Raw genomic sequence first — 16,282 nt, 5'->3', positions numbered from 1 at the left:
TTCCCTGAAAAATGAATCGGCTAATATCAGCATGGTACATTTGTGCTTCAGCACTTCAGAACTGCTAAATTTAGCAGGAGTTTATTCTATATTTTGCTTAAGTCTGTGTACCAAAATAAAAATAAATACATGTTATTGAATGCTATAGTGTAACTGAAATAATGAATATTATGTTTTTTTAGCAGCGAGACTTCAAATAACTGCTTCTCAGTTTGTTTTAAACAGAAGTATTTAAATCATGTTTACAGTTTTATTTTAAATATTTTTTGTAAATACAGATAAACTATACTCCAGATTATCACACACAAACTCTAGCTGACCAGGGGTAGTATTGAAGATGAAGAAGAGACTCTAGATGTAGACCTACAAAGACTCAGGAGCCTGTATAGTAAAATCCTGATGAGGGTGTTAAAAATAAGATAAACAATTACACAGAGGATAAAAAATGAACATTATATTAAACTAAAATCTACATTCAAATCTGAAAACTGGTATAAGACTTCATTTATCTTAAAAAAAGAAAGTGAGCATAATAAATACTATAGTGAAAGTTAAAATTATTATAAATGCGAACTAAAAGTGCAATTAAATCATAGATTAAAATAAACCTAAGATAAGGTTAAATTAGGAATAAATATAAATATATAACATATGTTTGCTTTTAGAAACGTCAACATTGTCAGCTTCCCTCTGAATTCGCTGTTCCACGGTTGAGGGCTGTAATAAAAAAATAACCTTACTGTTTTTCTGTTGGTTTTGTCAGGAGACCTTTTTTTAAGATGACCAAAAGTATCTTGATGGTTTGTGGAATAAAAGCAAATCTGATAAATATGTGGGACTAAGACGATTAAGGATTTAATAAATCATTAAAAACAGCTTAAAATCAACCCTAAAACCTACAGGCAGATAATGCAAAGACTTTAAAACGCTTTGTCCTCTTTCATCTTTTGACCTGTGTGTCTTCAGTTAAACAGATATAAACATGTCCCTGTTGTCTTCTGTTACCTGGTATGAAAGAATGATGTCATGAGGAAGGGATTAAAAAGGCCAGTGGTAGTGGATGGTATCTGCAAGATCCATTTGAATGCTAGGTAACTAGGAAGAGTGGGGAGGTTCACAGGGTGCACAATGTGTAACACTATCACTCCGGGAACCTCATACCACTCTCAGTGAGGCCTACCTGTTTGAGTGTATGCTTTTCTCTTTTTACTCTCTGCTGCTTTTAATGCTGTAGTTTATCAGGTTGTGACCATGTGGCTGTATCTGGCAGAGAGAAAGCAGCACAGTGAGATGCAATGTGAAGAGCAACAATTGGCAGCTGTCTGTCTCAGAAAGGGCTGCGGAATATAGGCGTAAATACACACTTCTAATGAGGGATCATAGCACTTTGACGTGATTGATGGTCAGTATATGTATGTATCTCTTCACTACATAATGTTTATAGGATACATGGGAGAGAATGTGCCTCTGAGGATCTAGTTTCCTTATTTTGATCTGCAGGGTTTAAGTATTCTTAAGTGACATGTATTCCATGTGCAGATCTTCTGCTTTTTATATCCTGCCACTTACTTGACTCAGAATGGCAGGGCCTTGATGAGGCTGATAATGAATTGGGTGTTGAAAGTGTATGGGTGAGACCCAAATACTGTAATCTAGAGTGGCTTATAGGTCAAAGGGTGGGTCAAAGTGTTTTGGGTGGGTCAAAAATAGTTTGCCCTGGTACGTTTCTTGAGATTTTTAGGTTTGTTTATTTATTATGGAAAATCTGTTTATGAGTAAAACCATATATTCTTGTCTAAGACTAAGTTTATAAAGTTTATTTAGATTTGAAAGAGAAAAGAACTTCATTCACTGGTATTTGTGAACCATCACGGAGGTTACATGATAAAGACTGGGGTTGTTTATGCGGCTTTAGGTCAAGACTTCACAGGACTTTATTGGTCCCCTGACATAGGCCTGATCTTTTCGGCTCCAGGATTCAGTCATTAGCACCTGTCAGTCTTCAGCTTTTCACCATTCCTCTGTGATCCTCAGCACATGACCGGAAGTTCCTGGGAGCCACATGCTGGTTTGTCATTTGCAGACTAGCTAATTATTTCTCAAGCTTAAGTGTTAACTGTTACTTATGTTCCAGTCGTGCACATGTGAACAGGATTTAAATATTATCACTCTCTCATGGGGAAAGGGAAAGCAGACCCATATAGGGTTAATATAGTATCCATTAAAACAAGCTGGGAACATGTCAATACTGAGCTCAGCTAGTTAAGTGGTTTTATCACAAATCAGACCTAAAGGGAGAAAAACAAGCCACTATCATATTTGTTTTTGAGACTTTCATGAGTAATTGCTTTTGTTTGGTCTGTCACTGAGTCACTGACGGAAGCTGGAACTATACAGAGAAAATCATTATTAGTTGTAACAAAAAGAGATGTTTTGTCTACCCACTTTTGATGTAGAAAGTAATTACCATTTGAACTTTGCCTAATGGATTTCTGAAACTTTAGGAATTTCCTTTTAGTTCTGACTGACCCTCATTTCCTGAACTAATTTATGACTCCCTGATTTTTTGTGTCCTGTGTTCCTTGGTTGAATTTGAGTTTGAAGTAGACTTGGATAGGTTACTGGTATAAAGGAATAAGGTTTAAAAGAGTTATGGTTTCAAACTGACTGGAGTTTTCTCTGAATGTCTGAAGTAAATAGCAGAAAGTCAGATGACTGACTGACTACTTTTCCCTGTGCTTATACCATTAGGTGTGACAATGAAAAAGTCACCTGTCTTGTCACAAGAATGAGTAAAAGCAGAGCTGCATATGTTGGAATGTCATCACAATATCAGTGTGTGCAAAATCGCCATAATATTAAGTAGGACAATCAGCTGTAGTACCGCGATTATTTTTCCTGATATTGTGGAACCCTTTGTGACTCTAAAATGTAGCCTCTGTTAAGTTGGAAACAAATAAAATTTCAGCAAAGATTGCTAAATTGACTGAAATGTTTTCTGGAAATGCTTCACAGCTTGATTTAGGAATGCTGTGATTCAATGATTGTATCATCAGTGTATGCGAACATGTTTTGACTGCAGTTAGTCCCTGTCCAAACTCATTTATAAAAAAAAAAAAAAAAAATGGAGGGCAAAAATAGGTCCTTGGGGAACACCATCAGATATCAGAGGAGGTCTTGATGTATTGTTTTCTACCGTAAAGCAAAGATTAAATTTCTTTGCACACTGTCGGTCAGCTGGCTGAAAGAAGGCTACAACACATTTCTCTCATTTACAACAGCAAATTAAGCTGTATTGAAATATTCTGGTTGCAAAAACCACAGACAGCCATTTAATGTTACACGTAGCATTATTATAGCTCATTATCAACATGTTATTATTTTAGCTGCAGTATAAATAATTGTTTTTGTTTGAAATAAAAATAGATCATGTTCAAAAGTTTGTTTTATATTTTTTGTGTCAATAACCTGATTACTCAGTGTTATCAAACCATGAGAATTTCATGTGGACCCATGCCTCGTTTAAATGGATGTTATCCAAATAGCATGTTGCACAGTAGCTGGTTCACTGGTTTTAGGTATCCAGGCTTGAACTTGGTATGAGATGCTAATAGCAGTAGTTACATCATCATTCTGGGAATAGCAGGGAGTCTGTGGTCTAGAGGTGCTTCTGGCTGACCCTGCTCTTGTGTATATTCAGCCTGTGTGTGGTCATTTCCAAATATACATACCTATATGGATTACATAGCAGGAGGATTAGAACTGACACGTTTTGGTTGACACGTATTAATATTTACTGCTCGATATAACTGACTGAGCATGCTTTGTTGTTATGGGTAGAAAGAGTAAAAAAACTGTATGTGACATATGTTTTAGATGTATGATCTGATCATATGATCAGATGTATACTTGTCCAGGTAAGCCATTTTGGAACTAGCAGTAAATCTACAAGCAGTGAACTGAGAAAAGAAGTTATGTGGGAAGAGTTTGACGTTCCTGACAGGGTTTTTGTGTGAAAAAAAGGCCACTTTACATCTGGTCTGTAATTCCTGGGAAGGACACAGCAGTATGAAAGTACTCCAGCTTGCATCCCATGACTCCTGCTGGTTCTGTTCTAACTTTTTAGAGGTATGCCTACCTGACTACAGATTGACCTATTTATGTGTCTGGGTTCGTGTTTGGACCTTATGCAAAAATGTGATTCTGTATAATCGCTTCATATGAAAATGCATCCACATACATTGAGGTATGCATGATAACATATGCGGTAAAATAGAGATAGTCAGCCTTGTCACTTAGCCCCCCCTCATCTGTATACACTGAAGGGATGGGGGGGAGACTTTCCAGTTTCGTAGACAAGCATGCCTAAGTCTGAAAATAGCCGTATCTGATCACTGCTTCACCCGAATGGGGATCTCTCTTTCCCCGTCACTCCCTCTCTCTCTTTGGCTCTCTCTCTCCAACTTTCTCCTTCTCTGTTGTCTCTGTGCTTCCCAGGCATTAAACGGAGTAAGGTCAGGAAACAAAGGCCGACAGCAGAAGGACACACTTATCCTAAGAAGAGGGGAAAAAGAAGGAAAAACAGCAGCAGAGGAAGGAACTGGATCTCAACAGTCATCCTTATCTGACGTGTTGCCTTTTCCAGCCGTCTGGTTTTATGACGGTAAGAGTTGCATTTACTGTGCTTGATGGATGTTCGCACCTGTGCTTTGCTGCTACTGAACATTTGTATTTCTTTGGTATTTGTGTATTTTCATGGCAGAAAACAAAATATATTTCATACTTGTTGCATGTCAATTAACTCACCTAATTCATGTCAATGTAAAATTTGTTATACTTTAATGCATTTATTAGGTTTGCTGAACTTTTTCTCTGCTAAATACACACACACACACACACACACACCTCTATATAATATATATATATGTTCTCACCCCAGCTTTTATATCTCTATATTTACTTGTTGTAAGCTCATTATGTCTGCAAGAGAATACAAATTAGGAGATTTTAATAGATTTTACAACCCATATACCAAAAGGGAATTGTATTTATCTCCTCCTTGCAAAACCACAATTACAGACCTTGCTTTTTGTTGTTTCTGACAGTTGACGAGGAAAAACAGTGTTAAATAAAAATAGTGCTTCCTTCCACAGCCACCTCAGAAATAGCATCAGGCAATAAATTAACTTTGGAAAGTTGTAAACAATTCAAAGTTTGATAAATGACTCGACAAAATTTAGGTATAAATTTAAGAATGAGAAAAGAGTTATTGTCACCCAATCCACATAAGTGAAGAGGGCAACAAAATTAGGTTTGTACCCCAAAGTAACAATAAATAAAAAAAGACAAAGAAGGGTGACAAAGCAATGATATTTAGGATCTTATGTGAGACTGTATTTAAGTAAATATTGAACATTGTCTGAGTATATCTGTACAAGTTGTCAGTGACATTATAAAATATGAAATTAATCAATTGGTAAAGATGGGTAAAAAGAAAATAAAGGTAAGTAAAAGTAAAATAAAAAAATTACACAAAAAAGCAGAAAAAAAGATAAAAGAAGAAAGTATATTTCAGATTCAAACCTTCCCTGACCTCTTTCCCTTAACCTCCTACCTGCCTGTGGTTATTCCATGTGGTCTCATTTTCATCCTCTGTCACTTCTACATACTTCCGTCTCTTCTTACACCCATTTTTTTCATGCTCTCTTATTTCTCATTCAACAAAAGCCATGCACCAATCCCTCCATTTGGCCAGTCTCAGAGGTGTTGTGGAATGTCACCTTGACCCCTCGGGAACACAGTGAGTGGTGGTTCTCAGCCTTGGCTCATAGCATGGACCTACCTGTATGTCTCAGTATCACAAACACTTTCTGCTCTTTAAACGTCACAGGGAACTCCACTCTGCTGTCTGACAAGTGTAAGGTAGAGATCGATCGATTTCCCAGCTATTATCACAAATTCTGGCAGATCATGCGGTATAAGAATTTTTCAGATAAATATTATTTCTTATTAATTTACTTGTATTTTTTAATAATACTTTACAGTAATTGCTTGTTACAGGCTTTATAGAAAGAAAGTTGAAACTCACTGCAGCTGAAAACCTAAAATCCTTTGCAAAGTGGTTGATATATTAGTTTACATAATCACTCCTGAATAATAAAAGAATATGGCTGAAATATGAAAAATGAATGTCTGTATGATAATATTGCAAATGGCATCAAAATAAGATAAAAAGAAAATTCAGCTGACCACCTTCTAGGTTAGAGGGACCTTTCTAATGGCTGTAAATATAGCACCTCTGCTAATCGACTTCCTCTTATCTTCATCCCCGGTACTTAACACTGGTACCTGAGCAATCCAGACTATATTTGGGGGATGCAATCTTAGCCACAGCTGATTGTCCCTCTCCCTTTGCACATTCTTTGCCTTGCCTTCAGATTTTTTTCTTCATTGCATAAAAACATGTAAGAAATTAGCATGTTGGATCCATGCTGGAACATGGATGTGATAAGCTGCTAATTTGTCTTTACAAACACGTAATGCACATGTGCACTCTGATAAAGAGTGACAGGCTTTACTATATTTTTACAACGCATGTAATTTAACCTTTACTCATACAGTGCCAAATGATCAGACAGTGTCACCACTAGAGGTCAGTTATCAGGGTATACCAGCATTTTTTAACAGTTCTGTTTTCGAGTGGGTTTTATGAGATGACACAGAAAGTGTCGGAGTGACAAGAGTTTTCTCTGTCTGTATGGATCATATCTCCCTGATCTGTAGCTGCATGCTGCTAGTCAGCTGGCTTAAAGAAGGATACTTTACTTTTACCTTGCTTTAATGAAAGTTTAGCAATATTCCTGGTCACAAAAACGACAGTCATGGTGTGGGTATCAAAGGGAGCTTACCTATCTCTTATTTTAAGTTAACAGTATTGAAACCAAAGTAAGCAAGCTTGTTAGCAGGGCAGCTGGCTGCAGACTAGCTAGTCGGAATAATTAACCACCTGATCTCATCTTATTATACTTGTTACACATTTAGGAACACAGCTGCAAAAAGGTATACAGCTCTATTATCCAGGAAGCATTTAATGTAGATGTGATTTGTTGTTTTTATTGAGCCAGTGCTTAGAAATGTAAGAGGAAAAACATATTAATTGATGGTGTTTGTCCTCAGCTGTCAGCAATATATAGCTTTAAAACCATATTTTCAGTTCATAGTGTTTCAAATTTTCTCATTCAGCAACAGCTGTTTCCTTCTCGCAATAATTTGAAAAAAGCCTAAGTTAAAACAGCAGCTCAGCCCCATCATGTTCAAACTAAAAACTCAGGAATCACTTTAATTTGTCTTTCTGCTATGTGTTATATTTGTATGTTTGTGAATGAGATCCTGCCTGCTTATGTCTGTATCTTTATTAGTGTATTGTCTTAACAAGCTTGAAGTTATATGCTTGAAGTTGATTCATTGCATCATTTTTGATTATTTTCCTTTCCTGTTCTGCATCATGTTTTCCTTAAAAATATATTTCCCCATGTTTACCTATATTTTCCCTTTCACAATTGAGTCTTTTCACTTTTCTTCTTTTTTTGCCTTCCTCTTCATCAACATCAAACTCATATAAGCTCACCACATTCTAGGTTCCATATTGGAAATGTAACATAATAAACCCTCAAATTGTCACATCATATTCATTCTTCCTTCCCGCTGCCCTGACTCCAAGCAAGAAGAATTGTGTTACATAATTACATCAGTGCTCTCAGGCTGATGGCTCTGCTCGTTAGTGCAGTTGTGATGCAATCTACAGAACACACTGCCCTCTGTTATTTGCAGTATGGCCAGTGAGTGGGCATGCAGGGTCAGCGATTTGACCTCCCGTGTCCATTTATACAGCCAGAGGGGGGTCCACTAATGAGTGGCAAGGTTGAATAAACAAGGCCGATAACGGAGACTTTGTTGGAGGTGGCTATTGTTCAACTAGTGGCAGTAATACGCTGGTTGAACAGTTACACCGCGCTCATAAAGCATTCCTTGTAAAATGCCCTGCATCTCACAACAACTGCTTTGTGCCCGTGTGAAAGAGAGCTTTAAAACAATGTTTTGGATAAACTCCTTTGATACGTTTGCGTCTGTTGGTGCATTAAAGTAATTATTGCTTTTCTTTAACATATTTCTTACTTATTCGAGTGGGAAGCAGCTGAAAATTCAAATCCAGGCCAGAATTTTATAAAGTTATGTAACAGAGACAGTGAGTCTTGTGAAACATTTACTTATTAAACATTAGTAGAAAATCCCTAAAATGATCATTAAATGTGCTTTCTTTGATACTCAGTGCTGGGAGGTATACCTAAATATTTTTAGCATTTTGTTTTTTAAGATTCTGGTAGTTTCACTATACAGACCCATTCAGTAAATTAGAATATTGTTGAAAAGTTTACTTATTTCAGTAACTTAACTCATTAAGTCAAACACATTATATAGATCAACTGTACACTAACTGATGTTTTCCAGCCTTTATTACAGCGTAATAAAAACAGGACATTTAATATTAAAATATCACATCAGACCAATAAAAAAACGTTTTTAATACGAAAATGTGGGCTTTTTGAAAGGTATGTTTTATATGTTTTGATAAAGACTATATACTCTTAATCTGACGAACAATCTTCATTGGAACATATATTCTTATTTGTTGAATATGAATTTATTTACTTTGCTACTTTTATTTATTTTTTTCATGAATGGGCTATATATATATTTGTGGTTTATTTTACTGTCGGGACTATACGCCTTTAAATCAATGCTGGAATCAAAGTATCAATTACTTTGTTCCACAAAATTACATAATATATGAATGAGCCAGTATGAAACTGCAGAAAAAGCGTTGCTGAATGTAAACTACTGTTGTGCAAACTGCCGTTTCCGGTTTACTTCGGTGTTGTTGGTGTAATGTTGGGATAGCAGTTTGGTTTGGAATGAAGCTTTTTAATCATTGCTCTGAACCCTTCTCTCTCGACTGTCATAGGTGGATTGTTACTACCTTCATATTGTCGCTCCACCGCTTGCTTTTCCAGTCATATGCAGTGCCTCGAGAAAATGCCAGTTCAAGCGATGTCTGACTCTTTGGCTTAACTGTTTTACTGGCGCTATTGGTTGACGACGTCTAACCTGATGACAGTAATGTGTACATTCTTGGTATTCCAACACATGTTGTCTTCTAAGGTGATGGAGGAAGTTGCTAGTGTTACCACCACTGGCAGCAATGGCGGCTCGACAAACGTTGCAATATGCAGTCTTTTGGTCTGCATCTGATTTTTTTATAACCAAAAAACTTCCAAACTACAGACACAGCTCCTCTCTTGAGCACAAGTACTTCTTTTGAATCTCCAGTCTCACTTTTCTTTATCTGCCATCTGTTTTCTGTTCTTTAACCTACAATTGCGACAGAGACTCTCCCAGCTGTTAGCTAACAGATTGTAATGCTACCTGGCTAGCTAGCGAGCCCTACCTTGTCTGGCGTCTGGCGGTGCCGTTCCACGCAACGCTCTGCATCACTTCTAGCGGTGAACAGTAATATATAAATTGCTGCCTGTTGAAGCGTTATAGCTGTTTTCTCAGCTATAACGCAGTATATGATAAATTCATATCACAGAGGAAATTACAACCAGTATACCAGATGAACCGGAATACCGCCCAGCAATATGCTCAGTCAAAGGATTTATGCATCTCCATTATTGCGCATACAATTATGCTGATTAAATATTGATAACGAGTTCTCAAATTATGTTTTGCATAATTTTTCTGTTTTGAAAGATTATACTTTTTTTATCACGTAATGCAACTAATATTTCAAAAGTATTAAACAAAATGTCGAAAAAACAACTTTGGTTATGGTTTATCTCATCTAGAAATACAGGCAACAAAAATTCATATCTTTAAGATGCACTGTAAAAATGTGTTATAATATTACGGTTTTGTGTCATCATTTTAAATATTTACTTGCTTTTTACTGATGTCTAACATGATTATTTAGAATTTACAATATCTGGTTTTTATAAAGCTTTGACTTTGACTTTGATACCAATTTTAGCTGATTCCACATTAATTAAAATGTTTTAATTATTTCTCCTCTGTCATGAGTGGTCATTAAATATTATATTGGGAGCAACGTCACATTGCTGTGTGAGTGTGAGGAGCCGCTGGAAAACAGGGTATCATTATTATGTTAAAACAAAGAGGAACTCATTACAAAGTTGACATTTTAATCTGGATTTAGCTTCTCTTGTTAGTGATTTGTACAGTTAGCATTTTAAAAACAGCAGTCCCCTTATGTGTGTTGTAGAGAAAGTTGTTACTTGAGCTGGTGTTTAGGTGTGGTGCATTCACAGAAGAAAAAACAGCTGCGGTCACCAGACATTTTCTCTACATCTCTACTTTTAAAGTAAATTCATCTAAGCTAAACCTCTTCTCATTACCGTGGGTTCCTTTCTCCCGCAGCAACCTTTTACTACCCTCATTTTACCACAAAAATGTGCCCTTCAAATTACTTGGCTCCAGTTCATTGAATAAAGAATGCAGCAATTCTGCACTCTGCCTTTTTTGGATGTGTTCGTATCTGTCAGTTTCAAACTAGATGTCTCGACTGAAATTTATGTTACATCTCCTGGGATGTCTTTTTCTGTTGTGAGGAGATTTTTCTCACATCTGACCAGTTAGGTATTACAAATAGCCGTACTTTGCTCTTTAGTTTTAACCCAGCAATTGTTTATGTACACTGGGCCATTGCTGTAGAAAATATGTTCTTTAATGCTTCTACTAGATTTGTTTTTACCAGCTGACAGGCATTTTTTTACAGGACAGGATGATTAGAACATGTCTGTGTGATGACTTTAAAGTCTTTTAGGTCTTTAAATAGATTTTCTAAGGAGCTTAATCTGCTGACATCATGTAAGTATCATTGCCAGAGTGACCACTCAGGGTCAGGGTCCTTAAGGGCTTTATCTCCAATAAGTGCTCGCTGTCTACTGCTGTGTCACAAAGAATCACCAAAAAAACTATGTTTAATGAATTGTTCAACATTTACTAAAACATAATTATACATTAGAAGCTTTTTAATAGAACATTTGAAGGACAAATTTGTTTGAAGTAAATTAAGCGTATTGATTTAATTCAAAAGTATTGATGCAACCACCAGTTGACCAATATTTGCTTGATTGGCTTTGTCCATTGCAGGTCAAATCCTAAAAAATCTGATTTTGTGAATGCATCAACAAGGAGCACATTCTTGGATGCTTATATCCATTTATGCTGTGATGCACATATGGAGATAATCTTGTAATCTATTTGTTTTACATTTAAATCAAATGTATTATGTCTTTCAAGAATTTAGGATTAAAAACAAAGTTCCCACAAATGTGTTTGGAAATATTATAATCAGAAAATCAGAGTCTGGCAAAATTGTAATAGACAGCTCAGATCAAAAAGAAATCCAGTAATTTGTATCGTACATCTGATTGGTCCATTTATACATAAAAGTAAATATAATTTAATTTGATCAAATCAACAGTTTAATTTTAAACTGTTACATTGTTTCTCTTACACTTCGGCATAGGCATATAGTTTAAATTATTACTTTTTCAAAACTGCCAAAAAATGTATGTCTCAGCGTTCCTTCAAATTTCAAGTCATTTTAATCAGAGGCCAGAAAAAGTACTTAAGCAACGAGATGAGCCACTTCTCTCCTGCCTTTGGCTGTGAGCAGCCAGTTAGCTGGTTGAAGAAAGACACCATTCATGCTCTTGCAACAATTATAGATATAGCTGCTTGCAAAAATCTTATAGTCTTATATATAGAGAGCGCTGTTTTAAAACTATAGTAGGAAATATACAAGCAGCATGTCTGTTAAGGAACCAAGTGCAGCTTAGCTACCTGAGCAGATAGTCTAACTAATTAATAACCTAATATCCGCTTTTATCATGACACAGCATGACAATCAACATAACAGGCTTTTTTTTAACAACTCCAGGACAACGGTGCTGTTGTCACAGCAGAACACTGTAAATTCCACACCCTTGAACCCAGTACACATGCACTATTTAAAACAGGAGCATATCAAAGCAAAACACATACCTGAAAGATGTTTTTTACAACGCCAGCATAAATGGCAAGATAGGAAACAGCGTGACAGCAGTTTTAAGGACTACTGCTACAAAAAGTCCTAGTAAATATGCATCTCTCTTCCACTGAGGATCTTCGCAAATAGAGGGGTTTGCATGAAAGGCAGGCTAATACTATCTTGGTTTTTCATCTAATTAACTTACATTTTTACAAGTGCTGTGCTGCAGAGTTGAGAAATGGTGAGTGGGACACACTCAGATGCACTGCTGCCCCCTGTAGATCATCTGAACACTGTTTGTCTGTTCATAAAATAGACCAACCAACTGTGATTTGTACGTTGGTCAAATTTACTTGCTACTTCATATAATTACCTGCATTTGGCTGGAGGCTGATGCTAATTTCCACCCCTGCCCAGGATAAAAGATGCATGGCACTGAAACATTTCCACTAGTGAACGTCAGCTGATCATCATACTGTTGGCATCAGAGTGGTCAGGATGTTGCAAGGTGCCCGGACCAGAGATGGTATCAGTTTCCTGACCCTTGTCTGCAGTGAATAGTGACGCCCTGCTTTGTGCTGTCAGTTTTTAGTTTTCTTTCAAACCTCCTCACCAAAAGAGTTTTTGATTGATTCTGAAAAGTTATCTCATTCCCTTCACAGAAATGTTTTGGCCATTATTTAATTGTGATTTATCTTTTGTTTAAGCATCTCAGTTCTAGTTTTGTGAGAAAACTAAACAAGTAAATGCATTTTATTATTAGAAATATTTACATAATCTTTAACACTACATTTCCTGGATTTCTGGTAAAAAAAAAAATAGCTACATCTCTGATGCAAGTAACCCACAGGTTTGTGGTGACTGCAGGGCACAACAATGTTTTAAAATTTATTTTTATTATATTTAAAATGATCTGATACTCAAAGTAAGGCCTTTTAGATCAGACATAGTCACACGTCTCCACAGATTATTGGATCTTTACAGTTTGATGTTGCACTTCACCGATTTTTCTGGCCTCCAGCTCCTATTTGTGTATTTGCAAACCCACTGCTGTTACAGCCAGTAATTATATACATGCAAGTCTCCAGAGTGGCCCACCAATGTCTAAATTGTAGATAGCAGATAAACCACAGCAAAATACAAAAATCAAAAACTAACTTTGAGAAAGTGGACCTTCCAAATGCTTTAGCTTGTGCAATTAAGAACAGATTTGGAACAGCATATTGAAAAAAATGGGTCTTCTATTAGAGAAAACATTAAATATATTTTAGAACTGAAAGTGGTAGAGGGGTTAGTTTTTCTATCTCAACGCTCATGCCTTTTTCTTTTCTTGTAAGTAATACCATGTACATTTTGGCAAACCATTGACTGATTATTTATGAAACATTTATCACATTCACTGGTATGCTAAATCAGTTGATGGTACTGTAAAAAAAACAAACATTTTCCAGTGAAACTGTAAAGGGTTGCACAGTTTGTCTTGACAGACTTTCAAATGGGCAGAGCTATAAAGCCTGGAGCAGTTTCTTCAAGTGTCCTGCCCTAACATTACACCATGGTCGCAGCTGCTGTGTCGCCGCTGATCTGTCTAAAAGAAACATGATGCTGCTTATAATCTGACCATCATTTGGATGCAGACAGCCTGCGACGCCAGACTCATGATTTACTCCTGTGGGTGTGACTGTGCGTGTCTATGTGGGTGTGTGTGGGCCAGCATTACTCGTGTTGTGGGGACCTAAATCAGTTTTTGCAGCCATGTTATGGAGACTTACCTTCATTCTCTGGTCAGAAGTAGCTTTCCAAAATGTAAATCATTCAAGTTTTGTAGGTAGGTTATGTTGTAAGGTTAGCATAAGGCTTTGGGTTTGGCAGGTGGTTATGTTTCAGCTTAGAGTGAGTCTGAAGGAGGCAAGTACAAGGTAGTGTAAGTCCTTTAAAGTTAAAATAGACTGTGTGTGTGTGTGTGCAGGAATGTGTGTGTGCAGTTTGTTTCCAAAGACATATTCCTGATTGCAGACTTGTTGAGAGTGGGACTTACAGTTGGTTTTTCAGGACAGAATCAGCTTTATTGCCAAGTTCGTGCATACAAACAAGGAATTTGCCTCCGGTACACTTCGCTCTTTTGTTCTGTTTTTGCATTACAGAATATACAAATTTACAATTTACAATGTACAATATACACATAACTAATGAAAAAGGTGCATTTCCAACATCTGTATGCTGTTGTTTTGTACTCTATTGAATGTTCATCAGAGAAACAGCCTGGGGGAAGAAACTGTCTCTGTGGCGGCTGGTTTTAGTGAACAGTGCTCTGTAGCGACGGCCTGAAGGTAAAACTCTAAACAGTTTATGTGCAGGGTGTGTGGGGTCTGCAGAGATTTTGGCAGCTCTTTTCTTGACCCTAGACCTGTATAAGTCCTGGATGGAGGGAAGGTCAGCTCTGATTATTCTCTCTGCAGTCCTGATTATTCGTTGCAGTCTGGACCTGTCCTGTTTTGTGGATGAACCAAACCACACTGAGATGGATGAAGACAGGACAGACTGAATGATGGCAGTGTAGAAAATGACCAACAGCTCCTGTGGAAGGTTGAACTTCTTGAGTTGCCTCAGGAAGTACAGTCTCTGCTGGGCCTTCTTTTGAACAGTGTCTACAGGTCCTTCTCAAAATATTAGCATATTGTGATAAAGTTCATTATTTTCCATAATGTCATGATGAAAATTTAACATTCATATATTTTAGATTCATTGCACACTAACTGAAATATTTCAGGTCTTTTATTGTCTTAATACGGATGATTTTGGCATACAGCTCATGAAAACCCAAAATTCCTATCTCACAAAATTAGCATATCATTAAAAGGGTCTCTAAACGAGCTATGAACCTAATCATCTGAATCAACGAGTTAACTCTAAACACCTGCAAAAGATTCCTGAGGCCTTTAAAACTCCCAGCCTGGTTCATCACTCAAAACCCCAATCATGGGTAAGACTGCCGACCTGACTGCTGTCCAGAAGGCCACTATTGACACCCTCAAGCAAAGAGGGTAAGACACAGAAAGACATTTCTGAACAAATAGGTTGTTCCCAGAGTGCTGTATCAAGGCACCTCAGTGGGAAGTCTGTGGGAAGGAAAAAGTGTGGCAGAAAACGCTGCACAACGAGAAGAGGTGACCGGACCCTGAGGAAGATTGTGGAGAAGGGCCGATTCCAGACCTTGGGGGACCTGCGGAAGCAGTGGACTGAGTCTGGAGTAGAAACATCCAGAGCCACCGTGCACAGGCGTGTGCAGGAAATGGGCTACAGGTGCCGCATTCCCCAGGTCAAGCCACTTTTGAACCAGAAACAGCAGCACAAGCGCCTGACCTGGGCTACAGAGAAGCAGCACTGGACTGTTGCTCAGTGGTCCAAAGTACTTTTTTCGGATGAAAGCAAATTCTGCATGTCATTCGGAAATCAAGGTGCCAGAGTCTGGAGGAAGACTGGGGAGAAGGAAATGCCAAAATGCCAGAAGTCCAGTGTCAAGTACCCACAGTCAGTGATGGTCTGGGGTGCCGTGTCAGCTGCTGGTGTTGGTCCACTGTGTTTTATCAAGGGCAGGGTCAATGCAGCTAGCTATCAGGAGATTTTGGAGCACTTCATGCTTCCATCTGCTGAAAAGCTTTATGGAGATGAAGATTTCATTTTTCAGCACGACCTGGCACCTGCTCACAGTGCCAAAACCACTGGTAAATGGTTTACTGACCATGGTATCACTGTGCTCAATTGGCCTGCCAACTCTCCTGACCTGAACCCCATAGAGAATCTGTGGGATATTGTGAAGAGAACGTTGAGAGACTCAAGACCCAACACTCTGGATGAGCTAAAGGCCGCTATCGAAGCATCCTGGGCCTCCATAAGACCTCAGCAGTGCCACAGGCTGATTGCCTCCATGCCATGCCGCATTGAAGCAGTCATTTCTGCCAAAGGATTCCCGACCAAGTATTGAGTGCATAACTGTACATGATTATTTGAAGGTTGACGTTTTTTGTATTAAAAACACTTTTCTTTTATTGGTCGGATGAAATATGCTAATTTTGTGAGATATGAATTTTGGGTTTTCATGAGCTGTATGCCAAAATAATCTGTATTAAGACAATAAAAGACCTGGAATATTTCAGTTAGTGTGCAATG

The 16,282-nt window shown here is 37.6% G+C and overlaps 1 protein-coding gene across 20 annotated transcripts in view; it reads left to right on the top strand.

Annotated features, from left to right (window-relative positions):
• The window catches only part of sorbs2a (sorbin and SH3 domain containing 2a), an 85,354-nt gene that overhangs the window by 18,859 nt on the left and 50,213 nt on the right, over positions 1-16,282 (top strand). For 18 of the 20 annotated variants that reach the window (XM_047366385.1, XM_047366386.1, XM_047366384.1 and 15 more), the window contains exon 2: positions 4,498-4,663. The gene's annotated coding sequence lies outside the window, so the exon portion shown is untranslated. Of the gene's footprint in view, positions 1-4,497; positions 4,664-5,727; positions 5,801-16,282 lie in introns of all 20 variants that reach the window. The other 2 variants (XM_047366383.1, XM_047366392.1) reach the window with 1 other exon arrangement.

Source organism: Girardinichthys multiradiatus, chromosome 5, assembly GCF_021462225.1.
Source record: "Girardinichthys multiradiatus isolate DD_20200921_A chromosome 5, DD_fGirMul_XY1, whole genome shotgun sequence".
Lineage (NCBI taxonomy): Eukaryota > Metazoa > Chordata > Actinopteri > Cyprinodontiformes > Goodeidae > Girardinichthys > Girardinichthys multiradiatus.
This window is presented reverse-complemented; position numbering and strand designations above follow the sequence as displayed.